Consider the following 19,219-nt stretch of genomic DNA (forward strand, 5'->3'; position numbering starts at 1 on the left):
GCAGATTAACTGTTTCCAGGCACAGTTATGACCAACACAGCCCTATGTAACTATTTGAAAGCCTGTATCTCCTCTATATGAACCTTCCCATGTTTTGAGCTCTAATGGGGAGGCTTTTCCCTCAGTCCCACCACCTTCACAGACACATGTGATGAGGACATGACAGAGGGCCTTCTCAGTGGCTGCTCCCAGTTGTGGCACTCTCTTCCATCTGGGGTAGACTGGCCTCCTCTCTGCTTTTCTTTCACCAGCAGGCAAATACTTCCTTTTTCCAGTAGGACTAAATGGCCACTAAATGGCTGTTGTGGCATTAGATGTAGGTCAGGTAATTAAACCTATTGGGTAATATCCCAGTAAGTCATTGGTTTCAAAGGATTTACTCTGAGTAGGATTACCATCATATATCACCTCTGTTATGTGCAGAGATGTACCCAGGAGGGTGGCCTCCTCAATCATGGGTGCCTAACACAATCGCTGCCTTCCCCAGAGAAGCTCACCTGTTGCCAACGCTTACAACTCTTCATTACCAGAAAATGACTTTTTAAAAGTTGGGCAACTGTTCCAGCATGGTTTATACCTGATCTGAGTTTCATTTGGATGGCTTATGCTAGACTTCAACGATTTTACTGGCAATATGGCCGCTGCTCTGAAGCTGCACATCATTCTTTGTGAGATGTTTTAGACCAGAAATTGTGCCTTCAATAACCCATAGTGAAGGGAAGTTTCTAAATTTACCGGGCCCAACAAAGTTCCTTTGTTGCACATTCCAGATTTATAAAATCTGCAGTCCTGAGGATACTGTGGAAGAGAAGGGGGAAGATGCTGCGGCAAAATGAAAAGGCCATATTGAAAATAATAGTGCCACTTAATCCAGGGCCATAAAAAAAAAACCTAGAAAGATGCCGTTGTCCTTCTGCAGTTAAAAGGATTAAATGCAATGAAGAGGTAGCTTGGCTACAGCCACTTGCCCACAGCACTAGATTATCTCTTTGTAGCATTTACACAACACCACCGCACTTGCCAATTGCCATGTGCTGTATTGATTGTGTAGCAGTACCTGTGTTTGAGCTCTGTAAAAATGCAGCAGCCCAAATATAAATTCCATATGATATTCCTCCTGCCAGGGGATTTTTACCTTCGGGTTTGAAGGTGACAGGCCAAATCATGCTTTTTCTTGGAAACTCTCTTTTTACCAGGCTTACTGGATCTTCTCTTCCTCAGACACCAGAAATCAAACTGTTCCACAAACCACCCAGGGTCACTTCTTACACCCTTCAATAGCACAGAGCAAGAATAGAGGTCCTGTAATAAACCACAGAGGTATTAATTACCACAGCTTTATCAGAAGGAGCTATTAGTCCTTTGGTCTGGAACTCAAATACAGTGTTGTGTTATTTTAAGTTGCCATGCCATTCGCCCTCTGGGTTTATTCCCATGGCCAGGCCATTTGGCTCCTCATCTCCACACACAATGCTGTTTTGTTTGCTCAATGCGGGTGAGGGAAAGTTGTTGCCTCAGAGCCAATTGCAATTCAAAAACTGACCTCCTTGCATCTCAGCACGCTTCAACCCATCGAACTTAATCTGCATCTTCAGACCATTTCATTGTACTCGTTTTCCTTTTCTTTGGCCACATTAAATGAGGTGAAATTGTCTTCCTTTTGAAAAAGAGAGGGAGGGGGCATTAAACAAGAACTTCCTGAGAAAGCCAGGCGGGCTTTTCATTCATTTATTTTTTTATTTTTTAAAAAAATATGATTTACAGTAGGTACCTTTTTCTGAGCCTTGGTAGACTGAGAAGCTGCATCAAGCAGGAAACACGTCAGGGAAGGAGCAAGTCTTGCTCACTGGCCACACCTCCATGCTAACACACTTGCTTGCTACACACCCAATGACCCTGGATTGTTTGTTTCCAAAGGAGCACCAAGTGTGTGCCCCATCAGCACAAGGATTTCCAGTTGCACAATGCATTTCCGCCCCAACAGACCCCTAAATCTGTTGTAAGGGTTCTGCCAACCCTCTGGGGAGAGCATGGAGGAAGGAGGAGGAGGGGGAGGAGGAGGGGTGGAGGAGGAGGAGGAGAAGAAGAAGAAGAGGAGGAGGAGGAGGAGTTTGGATTTGATATCCTGCTTTATCACTACCCGAAGGAGTCTTAAAGCAGCTAACAATCTCCTTTCCCCTCCTCCCCCACAACAGACACCCTGTGAGGTGGGTGGGGCTGAGAGACTTCAGAGAAGTGTGACTAGCCCAAGGTCACCCAGCAGCTGCATGTGGAGGAGCGGAGACGCGAACCCGGTTCACCAGATTACGAGTCTACTGCTCTTAACCACTACACCACAAGGAGAGGCAGGAAAGTCCCATTGAGCAGGTGGAAATCCTGGCTCTGACAGTACAGATTGGTTGGATGCCCTATGTACAGCATTACTGTGAAAGGGGCCTTCGATGCTCAGGCTCAAATTGCTGTGATGTATCTGAGTAGAGCTTCTCCATGCCATTGGGAAGCGCAGCTAAGCAATGTTCAGATTAGATAGTGAAGTTGAAGAGCTGGGAGGAGGATTTCACATGAATGTTGAATGCGTGGCTGAAGGGGCATGGCCAACCAGCTCTAATAACACACACACACACACACACACACACACACACACACATATATATATATATATACACATACACACACACATACATATACATACACACACACTGTGTGCGCAGAGGTAACATTCTTGCACCGTAACCGCTGAACCGAATTGCATCAAATTAGGGCAAAGCATACCTTGCCCATCAAGGAGGGATCTGGCGTGAACATTTTTTTCAAAAAAGCACACCTTTCATACCTAAAATAATGATTAAACACAAAAAAGTGGCGCCCAAATTATACATCACCAGCAGAAGGTCTGAAGACTCCAGCAGCATCCAATAGAAAGGCAGGTCGTGTGCTGTCTGTCGAGCAACTAAAACCCACAGAGTTATGCCAGGGCTAAGGAATGGAGATACAGGGCGGAGGCCTCGGCTCGCATGTAAATACTAGCCCAAGCCAAGGCCCACAGACTATGCCTCGCCTCTACTTTAAAGCCTACAAACTAGGCCTCGGCTCTACTTTACAGCCTACAGACTAGGCCTGGACTCTACTTCACAGACTAGGCCTCGGCTCTACTTTACAGCTTACATACTAGGCCTCGGCTCCACTTTACAGACTAGGCCTCTCCTCTCTCCTCTACTTTAAATCCTATCCCGAGTGGAGCCCTGGGTGGGGAGTGGGGGGAGGACGGGTCCGAATAGGTCATGGGCCCTGACGTAGGGTGGGGGGAGCCACAGGGTGGGGGAGGTGGGGATACCTCATGGGTCGCTACAGGATGGGAGTAATCATAGGGATGAGACACAACAACAGGGGGAGGAAAAAACACATAGTCCAGGGGGGAACGGACACATCCTCCCCCTTTCCTGGGAAACAAGGGGAAACAAGGACCCTGAGTCAGGCACAGCAAACAATCACAAGAAAACAAAAATAATTAAAACAACATACATCCGGAAAAGCATATTACATCAAAACACTAACCAAAAATAAGTTATGCAACCATTACATTCAAAACACAAATGACATCAATACTCCCCCCCCCCAAAAAAAACCCCACAGCAACGTGTGGCCGGGTCAGCTAATAATAATAATAATAATAAATTATTTAAACCCTGCCCATCTGGCTGGGTTTCCCCAGCCACTCTGGGCGGCTCCCAACAGAATATAAAAAATATTAAAAACACAACAAAACATCAAACATTAAAAACTTCCCTGAACAGGGTTGCCTTCAGATGTCTTCTAAAAGTCAGATACCGGTAGTTGTTTATTATCAAGGGCATAATCCCTCACACGTTCACTGAATGTGGGTGGTGGTGGTGGTTCTGTGCATATTTATTTATTTATTTCATATCTGATTTTGGTTTTCTGATTTCTGGTTTTAACTTTCTTACACTTTTTTTATTGTATGGTTGTACGTACAGTTGTCTTGAACCACTGATATTTCCCTTATGAATGAGACTTTCCTATTCTCCCCCAAATAAGGGTGCCGCTCTGGTTCTGTGGTTGGTTTTCTGCTTTCATTTTAAGGCTCACCCCATGGAACAGGTAGCAGGAAGTCCCCCCAAAAGATATTACTTTCTTTCTGTATGCCACAACTGCTGTGAGGCTACTACTCGCCAAGAATTGGAAGACTCAAGATATACCAACTATAGATGATTGGCAGATGAAGATGATAGACTTTATGGAACTTGCCGAATTGACTGGGAGACTCCGCGACCAGGAAGAAGAGATGGTGGAAGAAGATTGGAAGAAATTTAAATTATATTTGAAAAACTATTGTCATATTTAAGATCCCTTAGGGAAGTAAATATAGATATTCGGTGTAAATGTCGATTAAGTATAGAATGTTTTAGTGCAAAAATGGTTTATTTGTAAATTGTATGAAATTGCCAAAGATGAATAGAAATGTAATTCAGATGGAGGGGACTGAGGGAAGTCACCTAACAATGTTAAGGAAAGTTGTGATTAATAAGAAGTATTTTTGTGTTGTTTGTTGTTTGTTTTATTTGTATGTATAAAATGAATTTTAAAAAATTTGAAATAGGAGCACATAGCAGGTTAAGGAGACATTTGACAACTCTGTACACATGGCCAAAAGAACCAAAAAGTTCTCAGTGGTTGGAGGGTAGCAACCATCAAGCGGAAACATATTCAGCCTAGCAGCGCAGAGCAGGAGTGCTTGAAATTTCCAGTCCAGAAATCCACACGTACTGATCCCTCTTCTCGTGGAGAGAAGCCCTGCAGTGGGGCCTAGTCCGAGCTTTTTTCAAAGGTTTGAAGCAGCAGATAATCAATGTGAAAGTCCAAATTGCAACATCTTAAGCCATCATTTTTCCATGTAATGCCTCAGAAAAGTAAGGTAGGGTGGGAGGGAGGGAGGGAGGGAGGGAGGGAAGGGGGAAGAGAATGTTAAATGACAGAGAACCAGTTCAGCTTTCAAAGAATAAGTGTAGCCCCAAGTGAAAAACCTGACATAAATGCAACAAGATGGCAAAATAAACAAACCCTGCTATTCTGAAGTTTCAGCGGTTATTCATCATTGTCAAGAGTTTCTTTACAGTATAACCATTACAGCAGTTCAGAAAACTGGCAGGTCATCTCAAATATTATTTCTATATCTTAAGGATATCCTTTTCGGGGATGTGGGAGGCTTTGGGTGGGGGAGAGAATCCAACAATCTGAGACCTGCACAAGGAGGGGGGGGGAGTATAGTATTCAACTATATCGTTTCTTTTACAGATGACTTTTAAAGATCTAAACACCTCTAATTATGGCAAGTGGGAAGAAGTAAAAAACAAAACAAAACACTGCAGTGCAAATTGCTCCAGCCTCCAGCTGTGAGGTCCCTGTCATATATTTAACGTCTATATGAAGCCTTTGAGTGCAATCATTAGGGCAAAGTGTTTAGTATCGCAGTCCCCATTTTATGGGACTCCAGTTGAGGTCAGGCAAGCTCCCTCCTTGTTGAACTTCCAGCACCTACTAAATACTGTGGTTTGGTTTTATAGTTTGAACTGATTTTTATTTCTTGTATTGCATCTTTGTGAGCTGCTTAAAGGTAAAGGGACCCCATGCAGGGCCACCCAAGATGGACAGGTCATAGTGGAGAGTTTTGACTAAACGTGATCCACCTGGAGAAGGAACTGGCAAGCCACTCCAGTATCCCTACCAAGAAAACTCCATGGACAAAGACAACAGGCATATAAAAGTTATGATGCTGGAAGATGGGCCCTTCAGGTTGGAAGGCGTCCAACATGCTACTGAGGAAGAGCGGAGGACAAGTACAAGTAGATGCAGAGCTGATGAAGCGGCTGGGCCAAAGCCGAAAGGTCACTCAGTTGCGGATGTGCCTGGAAGCGAAAGGAAAGTCCGATGCTGTAAAGAAAAATATTGCATACCAAACTGCGGGAGGCAGTGCAAGACAGGAGTGCCTGGCGTGCTATGGTCCATGGGGTCACAAAGTGTCGGACACGACTAAACGACTAAACAACAACAACAACAAAGGGACCCCTGACCATTAGGTCCAGTCATGGCCGACTGGGGTTGCGGTGCTCATCTCGCATTATTGGCCGAGGGAGCCGGCATACTGCTTCCTGGTCATGTGGCCAGCATGACAAAGCCGCTTCTGGCAAACCAGAGCAGCACACGGAAACGCCATTTACCTTCCCGCTGTAGCGATACCTATTTATCTACTTGCACTTTGATGTGCTTTCGAACTGCTAGGTGGGCAGGAGCTGGGACCGAGCAACGGGAGCTCACCCCGTTGTGGGGATTCGAACCGCCGACCTTCTGATCGGCAAGCCCTAGGCTCTGTGGTTTAACCTACAGGGCCACCTGCTTAGATATTAGTTATTTAAATTAAAGAAGAAGTCATGTTGCTCAGTGTCAGGAGCAGGTTTTCCTGTACTTGAGTAAACTAATAGTAATATATTGTTATTACTAATTGGGTTACAACATTTAACATCCCGCAGTGTGAAACACTGTTCCAGCAGTGATTTGGCAGGCACGTTACTTTTGATTTTCAGGTGCCTCTCAAAGCCCTTTTTATGTAGATAGTCCTATGCCATCATGGGCATAGCCAGGGGACAGGGGGGCAGCTGCCCCCCCCATCAAGTAAATAAATAAAAATACTTAACTAAAAGTAGAAACTGTAGAAAGATTTTGACAGATTTTTCTGAGCACTTAAGTTCAAAAGAAAGCAATTTAAAACATTTCATTCCAAATCTGCTAGAGTCAGATGTTGATGACAGGTGGGTGTCCTGCCCACCCCCACCCCCCACCCCCAGCATAAATCCTGGCTAAGCCCATGCATGCAACTGTTTAATTTTGCTGCCCCCATCAGCCAGTCAAGTTAATGATCATTTTGTACTGGTTTTATGGTGTTTTGTACTTTATCTACTCCTGAACACTACCATGTTGTATTGTATGAGCTGGTGATACAGAAGTGCTTTTTATAAATAAATAAATCAACAAAAGATGCAATAGTAAAATCGGTTAAATATGCATAGTAAAACAAGACCAAAAGAAAAATGAAACAACAACAAAAAGGGCAACTTAGCTGCAGAATATTTCAAGAGAGTAGGCAGGAACCACTCAACCTCAGATTGCCCCAAAAAGCTTTCTCGTGAGAAACCACCCTAACTTTAGGTGTATCTGTAAAGTTGGACTCACAGATACATACTGTAAAATGTGGCTAAGCCATAGATCTAATAAACATACGATAGTTTCATGATGTGATATTATATCTCATTCTGGATTTCATCAGCAGTGACTTAGTGTACCTGTGCATTGAAAGAGCTTAGAAAGATAATGGAGTATATTTGATTACTCCCACCTATGTACTAATACTGATAATAGGAACTTCCCTTATTATTTTGAGTTGCTGATCCAATGTTATTTCCCTTGTTGCAGAAATACTTCTAGCTGAGATCAATCATCTTGTTACTGTGGTGTACATTCCACAGACAGCTGCTTATAACGCGCTATGTGAAAACTGGTAACAATTTCAGGTAGATTACTGACGCGATCATTTACACTACCAAGCTCTTATATTAAACAATGTACCTTGGACAAATTGGGTGCACAACCCTAATGTAACTATGATACTCCTCAATCTCCTTTGTGTAACAGTGTAGTATTAGCTGGGCTTGAACAGTTTGGCACATCACTATAGAATAGTAAACATGTTCCTGGATCTAGCAATGCCTACCTTTCCAACTAGGTAACGACAGGAAAGGTAGCAATTTGGAAAGCTATGGGACTAGCTCTGTGTGTTCAGAATAGCTTTGGACGTGTAGGACTTTGCAGGTCATAACCAGGCCGGTCTTTTTCCGGGCACAATTTGAAGTACTGGTTATGACCTATAAAGTCCCACATGGCTTAGATCCAAGTTATCTGAAAGAACTTATTCCCTCGTACAAATCTGCCCAGGTTTTAAGATCTTTGGGGCAGGACCTTCTCTTGGTCCCATCACCCCATACCCTCCAACATTTCTCCGATGAAAACAGGGACATCCCATTCCGTAATAATAGTTTTACTATTTATACCCCACCCATCTGACTGGCCCAGCCACTCTGGACGGCTTCCAACATTATATTTGGGGGAATTGGTTGCAAAAATATGCACAGTAGCCAAAACTGCATTTTAAAAAAATGTGTTTCTTAGGAGAAATGTGCACTAAAATGCTGATGAATTTTAATGAGGATTTTGGAAAATACCACAGATTGCTGCAGTAATGTGGAAAATGGAATTTAAGATTGAAAAAATGAGAAACTGAGGGAACCCAAACCGACAGATTCATGCACTGAAGAGCTAAGTATTCAAGAGTCCTTGTGCCCTTTCCTTTATTTTAATTTCATACAATTGTTTATACAAGGCTATATCATTTTTTAAAAAATCAAAGCAATTTAGAATAATACCCATATAGAATAAAAACACACAAAAACCAAAATCAGGGACTATCAAATAACTATAATGGAAATGTGTATTCTTAATTGCCTGCATAAGGCTGTAGCCACACAGAAGCTACTTCCATTTTCCTTACGGTTAACTTGCACGTTATATTTGAGCAGGTTTAGTGCTTATTTCTGGATTATTTGCAAGTGGATTTTTCCCCCAGAAGCAAATAACATGGAAAGGAGCACTAAATTTGCAGTATATTCCATTATATTTCCAGAAATAGTTTTTATATCGTGTGAATGCTCCAATAGTCATCATCTGGAAATTAACAGTTAGGGAAACATTGAGAATGTGAAATAAACTGCTGTGTGAATGCAGTCTAAGCCTGGCAGAATAGAAAAGCATTCTGCAGGCATTTAAAGGTTGAAACAGAAGGTGCCTACTTCCACAAGGAAGCAAAATCAGCTGAGAGGGAGAAGTCTGGAATTTCCAAAATGAAGCAATACTTCAAAGATCTCATCCTGCCTGAATAATCTAAGCTTTTAATGAAATAATGCTCGTGTGAGGAAAACCATAAACAGATATGGTTGTGGGGTTCTGATCCTGCAGTCAGCAACCATTGTTGACTCATTACCCACCACACAAATTAAAATTAAGAAAGATGAATCATGTGTCATAATATTTATACTACTTCAGTTACTACACTCTAGTAATTAAACACATCAGGCGGTCACATGTTATGGGCTGAACTGTGTGTCCACTTTGGTTCAAATGACTTATTCAACGCCGTGCAGGAAAAACTAAATCACATTTCACCTAATGGTGTGAAAAGTTAATTATCAGTGTCAATTAGGCACTCAAGTCACTGAGTAATTACACTGTAATTGACAAGGGTTAATTACTTCTATTGTAAATTAAATGATGTGTGTTCTTTCTGAGGAACACTGTACAGAGAGTGCTTGAACTATTTGGTATGATCGATTTTGATTTTTTTGACTTTTTCCACAGATTTTGAACTTTTGGTCTACGTATATCGGTTGACTGGGGCCAATCAGGTAGTCTGTTAAATGTGAACTGAGAGTTTCTACTCCACACACCTCAAGTAAGAAATGAAGAAACTGTTTTTTGTTTGGTTGGGTAAAGGTAAAGGGACCCCTGACCATTAGGTCCAGTCGTGACCGACTCTGGGGTTGTGGTGCTCATCTCACACACTTTTAAGCGTTCAGGTAGGTAGCCGTGTTGGTCTGGCGCAGTTGAACTAAATTAAAAAATTGTCCAGTAGCACCTTAAAGGGAAGGTAAAGGGACCCCTGGCCATTAGGTCCAGTCGTGACCGACTCTGGGGTTGCGGCACTCATCTCGCGTTATTGGCCGAGGGAGCCGGTGTACAGCTTCCAGGTCATGTGGCCAGCATGACAAAGCCGCTTCTGGCAAACCAGAGCAGCACAAGGAAACGGCGTTTACTTTCCCGCCAGAGCGGTACCTATTTATCTACTCGCACTTTGACATGCTTTCGAACTGCTAGATTGGCAGGAGCTGGGACCGAGCAACAGGAGCTCACCCCGTCGCAGGGATTCGAACTGCCGAGCTTCTAATCAGCAAGCCCTAGGCTCTGTGGTTTAACCCACAGCGCCACCTGAGTCCCCTTTGGTTGGATATCTTATCATTATTTCAAAGGATGCAGATAATGAAACAGTGAGCCTTATTGAAAACAGGTGCTAACAGGAAAATGGCAAATTTGTGTTGAGAATCTCCAGAAGATTGGCTTTCTTACCACTGTTGTCACATTGTGCATCTCACCTCCCCAACCAATCAAAGATGTGAAGCACGGGCAAGGAAATGTACAGTTTTATGATGCCGCAGAAGAACGTAAAATGAGTTTGTTGCATCAGGCCAATGTCCCAGTTAGTGTACCATCCTGTTCCCACAGTGGCTGACGAGATGCCTGTTGGAAGCTTCCAAGATGGGCATGAGCACAACAGGAGTGCGATTCTCTGCGATTCTTAGCAACTAGAGGCATAATGTCTCTGGCACTGGCTAGCAGCCATTGGTAGCCTTGTCTTCTGTGAATTTGTCTCAATCCCATTCATTATTCTGAAGATTCATTCATTCGCATGCTTTCCTAAATGGAAACAGCTAGTAGCGGGCTCACAATCAAAGTTGACCGAAGGGCTTATGGGACAAGGCAGGCTAAACAAAGTGAAAACAACATTTTAAACATAAAATCTATTAAAAACCAACAACAAAACAACAGCAAAAATGAAACACCCCATAACCGAACCACAAATAAGTAAGTGGTCCAAAAAGACATCCAAAGAATGGTGCGTTTTACAGGCCATCACCTCCTCAATGCCCATTTTTAAAGAGGTGCTGCAGAGTGGAGTGGACTGGGTGATGGATTCTCTGGAGCTCTGCCCAGAAGGTAGATGGAGCTTCAGAGGCAGACCCTGGAATGCTGCTCCTCTCCATCAGCAGCATTGCTGCCAGATGCAGGCATGGGCAGGGATGGAGAGAGAGAGAGGCCTCTTGGTGGAGGTCATGTCAAGGCTAATGTCTATTTCCACCCTGGCTTGTTTATTGCATCCTGGGTGGTGGTGGTGGGACTTGTTGTGATTATGTGATCAGCTGTGCACACAGCTACCAGCAGTAGCGAATCATCAAGGAGTGAATAATATCAGTCGATCGTTTAACATTAAGATGTGGCCAGCTGGGGGAGAAAAAAAAAATACCATAGGTAGGCAGCAACTTCCCAATGTGGCACAGCACAGCTGACCTGGCCCAAGGGGAGGTAGAAAAATGTATCAAGGCAGGGAACAGAAAGACTAGTCTTCAAGGCATATGGGGGTCCCTCTTGTTAATGCAGCTGGAGATTGATAGGCAGAATAGCTCCCCCTCCTTTTCTAAACAGCTTTAAGTTCTTTATTATGGCCTGATATTTCATTTCAGAATCACAAGTGCTCCATCTAGTGGTTAATGGTTTTCTTCTGCAAACATCAGTCGGTCTTTGTATCTTAATAAAGCCTTATGGCTTGTGAACTTTATGCAATTATAATTATTGAAATCACAAGTTTGTTGTTCTTGTTGCTGTTTTAAAAAAGAAGACTTAAGCTCAATTGTTCATTTATATATATATATGCACTGAGGAGGAGTAGGAATGCAAGAAGATACACAGCTGGTGGCAATCTGAGAAGTCAGCTTGGAGTGTTTGTGTGTGTGTCAGTGAGACACTTCTGGGAACTAGGAGCTGGATCCCAAGCGTGCAGGAAAAACACTTCTGCTTGCACAGTTGCTTGTTGGTCTGTGTGCAGATTCATAGCTTGTTTGTCCATCTATTCCTCCCCTAGAACATATGGCTCAGCACCACAATACCTAAAGGACCACCTCTCCCCATAGGAACTGACCTGGGCCCTGAGATTGTAATCTGAGGCCCTTCTTCATGTGCCTCCTTCACAAGAGTTCTGGAGCATAGCAACATAAGAATGGGCCTTCTCTGTGGTGGCCCCCCATTGGTGAAATGCTCTCTCCAGGAAGGTTTGGCTGCCTCCTTCATTACATATCTTCAGGCACCAGACAAAAATGTTTCGCTGTAACCAGGCCTTTGGCTGATTAAGCATTCTAGGTATTTTTAAATGTTTTTGTGGGAGGGGGGGGGTTATTGGTTTGTTTTTGTTTTGTTTGTATTTTTATATTGTGAACCACCCAGTGATGTTTGGGGGAATGGTGGCATATAAATTTCATAAACAATAATATTAATGGATTCTGGCTTCAAGCTTGCTTCTCCCTTTGCATTTCCCCATCTTGTTCCAAATGATCTCTTGCTGACAGTGATTCCCCAGCAGGTGACAAACCCTGACCTGGAAATCACTCTCTGATCATCTGATGCCTCTTGGATACCACCCTCTGTCAGTATCCTAGCCAATCAAATTTGTAAATCTGAATCACACATACTGTCATTATCAGCTCTCTGTAGACAGTTCTGTGGACAGACAGGATAATTTGTGGGATCTGCACTAAGAAGGGTTTGGGATAGTCCTGGTTTATAGGTTGCAAAGGAATAATAAAGAGCATTCGATCCCTAGTCCTCTTGTCCAGAGGCATGTAAAGAAGAATTTACAAGCCTAGGACTGCACAGCCTCAATGTCAGTAACTCCAACCCCAACAAACTCAAAATGATGACAGGCATCTAAGAAATAACTACCCAGGGAAATGGTGAGAAGCCAGAGACAGACTAACCACAAAGTGGAGAGCTGAAAACTGTATGTACTGCAAGCTTGGAAGTCAGATTCTGTGCTGATGCTCAAGCAACACATCAGATGATTTTTGCAGAAGCAGCCAAACATATGGACAAAGATAGCGAAACTAGGAGAGGCAACATGTTTGCCCTGTTGACACATTGTTGTTTTTGTGCTTGAGAACTTTTGAAACAGTGCTTGGATTCCTCTTTTGTATTTCTCTTTGCTTTCAGAACTTTATTTGCTTTCTAGGTGGGGAAGGGAACACAAACAGAACATATGCAAATACTCCCATTCGTGAAGATCAACTGCAGGAAGAGAGGTAAACTTTCCGCAGAATGGGCAACCTGTTTGAAAAGGCAATTCAAAGTTGGATGCAAGCACTTTTCTGCAAGCATATTCGAAATGACATCTGGTGGAAAGAGGAGCTTGAAAATCACAATGCCCAACTACAAATGAGAAATCAATGTGTCGTGCACAAAACCAGCAATCTGCCCGCTGCAAGTGTCCTAATGGTGCTTGAAGTAGCTCTGGGATGGAACTGAAGTAATTTCTCCACTGGTATTAATTGCATGGGGAAATCTGTATATCGGCTAATCTGGCCCTTTATCGCTGTAGTTCAAGGAAGCTTAGGCATCGTTTGACTGTCCACAGTGATAGGGTATGGGCTGTCAATAAGTGGTAGAACACAAAGCATGAGGGTGGTCCCAGGTTCAGTTGCTGGCATCTAGAGGTGAGGCTCAGAAAGACTATTTGAAACCCGAGGAACCCCTAACTAGGCAAAGTAGATAATACAAAACTAGATGGACCAGTCATCAAGTAAGTCAGCTTCTTATTTTCTAGCTTTGGCACACCACGTAGATTTGCTCCTTTTCCCTTATGGGGTATCCAAGAGCCCGTATAGAGTCCTTTAGTAGGTTCCCTATTGGAAGGAAAAAATAACAGAGGCCAACCAGAGAATATTGAGAAGCAAAGCAGCTCATCAGCCTGATCTTTATTAAACTGTAGCAACAGGGCCCTCACTCACCACATGCAGGAGGGAGGAATAATCCATAACAATGGTGTGCAAGCCCTTATATAGATTTTTGAAACTGCCCACCCTGTAGCTCAAGACCACCCCCAAAAACATCATACATACATCACAGAAGAAGGTGGTCTCCAACAGAGATCTTGTTTGTCTGGATACCTGGTTATGGTCACTGATTGCTTTACCTGGGCAGCCTGGCCATTTTTTTGTGATTGCTAATATTTTAGTTCCTGAATCCAGGTCACAGGCTCACCCTATTCATGCACAAATATGCCCTTAAGACAGGATTTGTGAGCAAAGAGACAATGGGGAGACTTCCTCACTGCAGAGGAATACTTGAGGTCACGGAGCGACTGAAAGTCAAAATGGCTTCAGGATTGCTCTCCCATACTATTTCAGGCACGTGGTTTATATACTTATGTATGTGTTTACCTTGTACATTTATGAACATTTAATTTTTATATACAAGACCTTAGAATTCCTATAACACTACTAAGGTCCTTTTAACTGGACTGTTCGGGACACAGTGGTCAAGGGAGCATCCCGAGGCCTTGCTTGGGGCCGCCTTTCATGCAACTGTGTGCAGGATTCACCTGTCAGTAGGTATTGGCAAATGCTGGCCTTTGGCGTACTTATAGATGGGTCCAGATGGCAAGGGCAGCATGCATGACCCACAGGAAGCAAGCATGTTCTGAATATTCAGGACCTTTCCTGAATGGTAGCATTCACAAATTAGTCATGTGAATAAACCATCCATTGCTGGGTTAGCGTTCTCTCTCCTCACCCCCACCCCATTCTCTTCATAAGAAGCAAGTTCTAAATTTCGCTATTATAATAATAATTATTTTATTACTTGATTACTTTTAAAAGTAGCCCCGTTGGAATCATAGACACAATCTAGCTGTTATTAGCAAATTATGGATGCAATTGGTGGATGGAACAGTGATAGTTTAGCCAATTACATGTCGCAGGAAATGTTGGGGGCTCTATGGGACTCATTTTCAACTGCTGGTTATCATTGGATTTGGCTTTGATAGGAGGAAGCAGATAGAATCATAGAGATGGGAGGTGGAGCCATCTAGTCTAGCTCTGAGCTTGATGACTAAAATCCTGAGCTCGATCAGGTTCTGGTCCAGCCTCTGTCAGAAGACCCTCAAGAAAGGACAGGACACCAGCCCCCCAAAGTATTTGTCAAACTGAACTTCCTGTTAAGAAGTTTCTTCTACTTTTCAACTACTGCCTTGTATGTAAATGGTTCCAACAGCCCCAGAAGACAAACAGCTAGAAGTTTACTAAATTTACGGACTAAGCTAAGTTCCATTAAATACGTATTATGTGTTACACCATCTGATTCCTGAAGTGGTGTCAGAAAATATATTTCACCACCGGCATGGTCCCTTTGCTCCAAGCCTATCTGTTCAACTTTATTTTCTTAGTTTTGGTGTCATTTTCACCTAGCTTAGGGTTTCTTTCTCCTTCATAGAGTTATCCCAGCCAATCAGCTGTGTGTGTGTGTGTGTGTGTGTGTGTGTGTGTGTGTGTGTATATGTATATATATATATATATATATTGAGATCAAGGTGCTATGTAGCCATCCAGATTTGGCCATGTGATGTCACTAACGACAAGTGAAGTTGATTGAGAAAGAAAGCGGATTGTCCATATGGAGGATCCAGACCAGGCATCCCCAAACTGTGGCCCTCCAGATGTTTTAGCCTACAACTCCCATGAACCCTAGCTAACAGGACCAGTGGTCGGGGAAGATGGGAATTGTAGTGCAAAACATCTGGAGGGCCGAATTTTGGGGATGCCTCGACTTAGATGACTTGTTGCCGTCATTCTGTACAACTGCACATTTTCATGTTTTAATGCAGCCCTTAAAATGTTACTTTAAAAGTGGGGTGGTATTTCATGCTGCTGAGAACATTTATGAAAAGTGAATCCTTCTTGTGCTGTCCCTATTTAACTTTCCCACTGATGGTGCCCCAGATGTCTCATAATAGCATCTAGCTGGATTCAGATTAGAGCGCCATCAAACAACACTCACTGTTGCTGGAATTTGCAGCGTCTCTTTCCATTCCTTGGACGCTAGAACTAGGATCATGTCAGAATATGGGCTAAACAGAAGGGAATTTGTTTGATGCCTTGCCTGTGGACTGCTGCAAGACTGCTTACAAATTTAGTAGACACTAAGAAATTGGTAAGCAAGGTTAGAAAACGTCTAAGTAGGGACCAGAGAGACTGTCTGACGAGTTCCTGTGAAAATAAATGATCTTGCAGTTATCATAAGCTCCTTATTAACAAAATCCCGGGAGTACAAAAGAATAGAAAAAAACACATGGCCTGTTACATTGGTAAGCCTGCTAAGTGAATAAGCAGCAAAAATTCTCACTGAACAGTCTGCTTACACTGATTTAGTTCAATTAGGTTCAACAGGATTACACCAGTGCAAGGTGTTTGGGAATATCCCTGGGGGTGCACATCTTTACTGAACCAACTTAAAAGGTTCAGGTTAGACACAGCAATTTCGAAAGCGTCCCTGAAACAGACGTTTCCGTTCCTGAAAAGTTCATCTGCCAAAACTTCAACAAGCCTGCCTCAGTAGTGTACCGAGGTCTTTTCAATATGTCAGAGGCGAGATTTGCCGATAACCCAGAAAACCTACATTTCCCCGCTACTTTAAATGGAGATCTTGCCTTTTGTAAATCTAATGGAATGTGGAGGACCTTAAAATATTGATTTCCTGACAAGTTGTTGAAAAGAGCAAGCAAGAGATGAAAATCTGTTGTTTATTTCCACTACAGGTTGCATTTTTAAAAAAGTTATTTCAGAAATTATGGGGGTGGGGGAAGAAAATGAAAGAAGAATCTTAAAACATCTGATTGTATGTGTATTTTCCTTTTGATATCACAAAGGACCAAACCATATGTTGTTTCCTCATGTTTCTAGCTGGAGGCATTGGCAAAGAGTTAACAGGTACTCCTCCCAAGGTGAGTCAAATACATTTTGCTACCTGCGATGGGAAAGCAAATGGTACCCACCTTCAAGCCAAGGTGCCTATTGAAATTAGCTATTCCGTCTAGCTGCCTCAACTGTTTTCCATCCAAGCAGGTCTCTATAAGAAATGATGCATGAGCTTGCTTTCTTCCTCCTCCCTTCCCATCCTCCCCCCCTCTTGTGCCGTGTCTTTTATGGTGGGGTAGGAGAGCTGAAAATAATGCCAATATACTTCACACCTGGCAACCCATGCGCCCCTTTGGTTTCAGATTGTACATGGGTAAAAAAGTAAAGGGACCCCTGACCGTTAGGTCCAGTCGTGGATGACTCTGGGGTTGCACTCTCATCTCACTCTATAGGCCGAGGGAGCCGGTGTTTGTCTGCAGACAGCTTCTAGGTCATGTGGCCAGCATGACTAAGCTGCTTCTGGAGAACCAGAGCAGCGCACGGAAACACCGTTTACCTTCCCGCTGGAGAGGTACCTATTTATCTACTTGTACTGGTGTGCTTTCGAACTGCTAGGTTGGCAGGAGCTGACACCGAGCAATGGGAGTTCACCCTGTCACGGGGATTCGAACCGCCGACCTTCCAATTGGCAAGCCCTAGGCTCTGTGGTTTAGACCACAGCGCCACCCGCGTCCCTTAGTACATGGGTAGACGAGTCTAAAAATCCCGGGACACAAATGTATCTACTGTATGTTTCCATCTATAAGATGCCCCCATGTATAAGATGCCCCCTATTTTGGGGGACTCTTGATTTAAGAAAATGGGGGAGATGGCCCCCGTGTATAAGATGCCCCCAAATTTTGGACACAGGAAAACATGGTATATTTTCCTCTAGGTGGCTGTGTTTGGTCAGAATCAAGTTTGCACTTCCAGAGTTAACACTAAATACATTACAGTGGTACCTCGACTTCCAAATGCCTCGACTTCTGAAGGTTTTGACTTCCGAAGTCCGCTAACCCCGAAGTATTTTCGCCGCACACGCAGAAGCGGCACGTGCGGTCTGTGCATGTGCAAAGTGCAAAATCGTGCTTTGTGCATGCGCAAAATGGACGCTTCGGCTTCCGAAGGTTTCGAATTCCGAAGAGCGCCGCGGAACAGATCGCCTTCGGAAGTCGAGGTACCACTGTACTTCTGGTAAATGAGCCACCATAGCCTCTAGAGGGCCATGAAAATTTGTGTCCCAGGCTTTTTAGACTTGTCTACCTATGTACTATCTGAAACCAAAGGGTAAGGTAAAGGACCCCTGGACGGTTAAGTCCTGTCAAGTGACTATGGGGTTGCGGTGTTCATCTCACTTTCAGGCCAAGGGAGCTGGTATTTGTCCACAGACAGCTTTCTGGGTCATATGTCCAGAATGACTAAACCACTTCTGGTGCAATGGAACACCATGACGGAAACCAGAGTGCACAGAAACACTGTTTACCTTCCCGATGGAGTGGTACCTATTTATCTACTTGCACTGGTGTGCTTTCGAACTGCTAGGTTGGCAGGAGCTGGGACAGAGTAACGGAGGCTCACTCCGTTGTGGGGATTTGAACCGCCAACCTTCCGATCAGCAAGCCCAAGAGGCACAGTTGTTTAGACCACAGCGCCACCTGCGTCCCTTGAAACCAAAGGGGCTCATGGGTTTTCAGATGTGATTCCCCACCCCACTCTCCTACTCCGCTGTTAGATTGTAATCCTGTAGGCAAGGATTGTCTTACCACTTATCTTTGTAAGCCACTCAGGGTGCTTCACCCTGCCAAAAGAGCAGGGTAAAAAATAAAAAATAAAAATGCAACAAACAAACAAATAACAATTGTGTCAATATTTTATTGCTGTTAGGTACCTGAACAGTGGGGTACAAAAATTTAATAATAGATAACAACAACAGCAGCTATCTTTAGCAGTAAACAGGAAAAAACCTGTCCAAGTCAGGGTGGTTGATGGCCCATGATCTGTTTGTGGGTTAGCATCCTTTAATGTTTGATAGGCAGGTCATACAGCTCACCTGTGTTAGTTTTAGGAGCAGAGGCCCAACAGCCTGAGCAATATCAACACAGCTGATTCATGCGGACCCAAGGATCTGAAACATAAGATTCCTATGCATTCTTCAATCATAATATGTGGGGTTCTTAATTTGCTGGAACCATGCATGAAGATAGCATCTCTGGAGCAAGAATTTGTGCTCAAAATTATTATTCATGAACAATCTGCATCACCGTGAACGTTCCACGCAGATAGCTAGTTACCTTTTCTTGTTATACAGAAACTCAGTGATACACTAAATGTCAAAAGAATTGGTTGGAAATACTCATGAACCAGAATTCATAGGCATCGCACAACAGTCTTTTTTCTTTCTTTCTTTCTTTCCTAGTAATGAGGTCTCTTGCTTTAGAGTCAGTTTCAGATAATGGAATCTGATCCGTTCTAGGAATCTTGCCTGAAACCAGAGACTTAAAAATATCCCAGTGCCCGGCTGCCAGATTTCATGACAGTTATTATGC

Source organism: Zootoca vivipara, chromosome 5, assembly GCF_963506605.1.
Source record: "Zootoca vivipara chromosome 5, rZooViv1.1, whole genome shotgun sequence".
Lineage (NCBI taxonomy): Eukaryota > Metazoa > Chordata > Lepidosauria > Squamata > Lacertidae > Zootoca > Zootoca vivipara.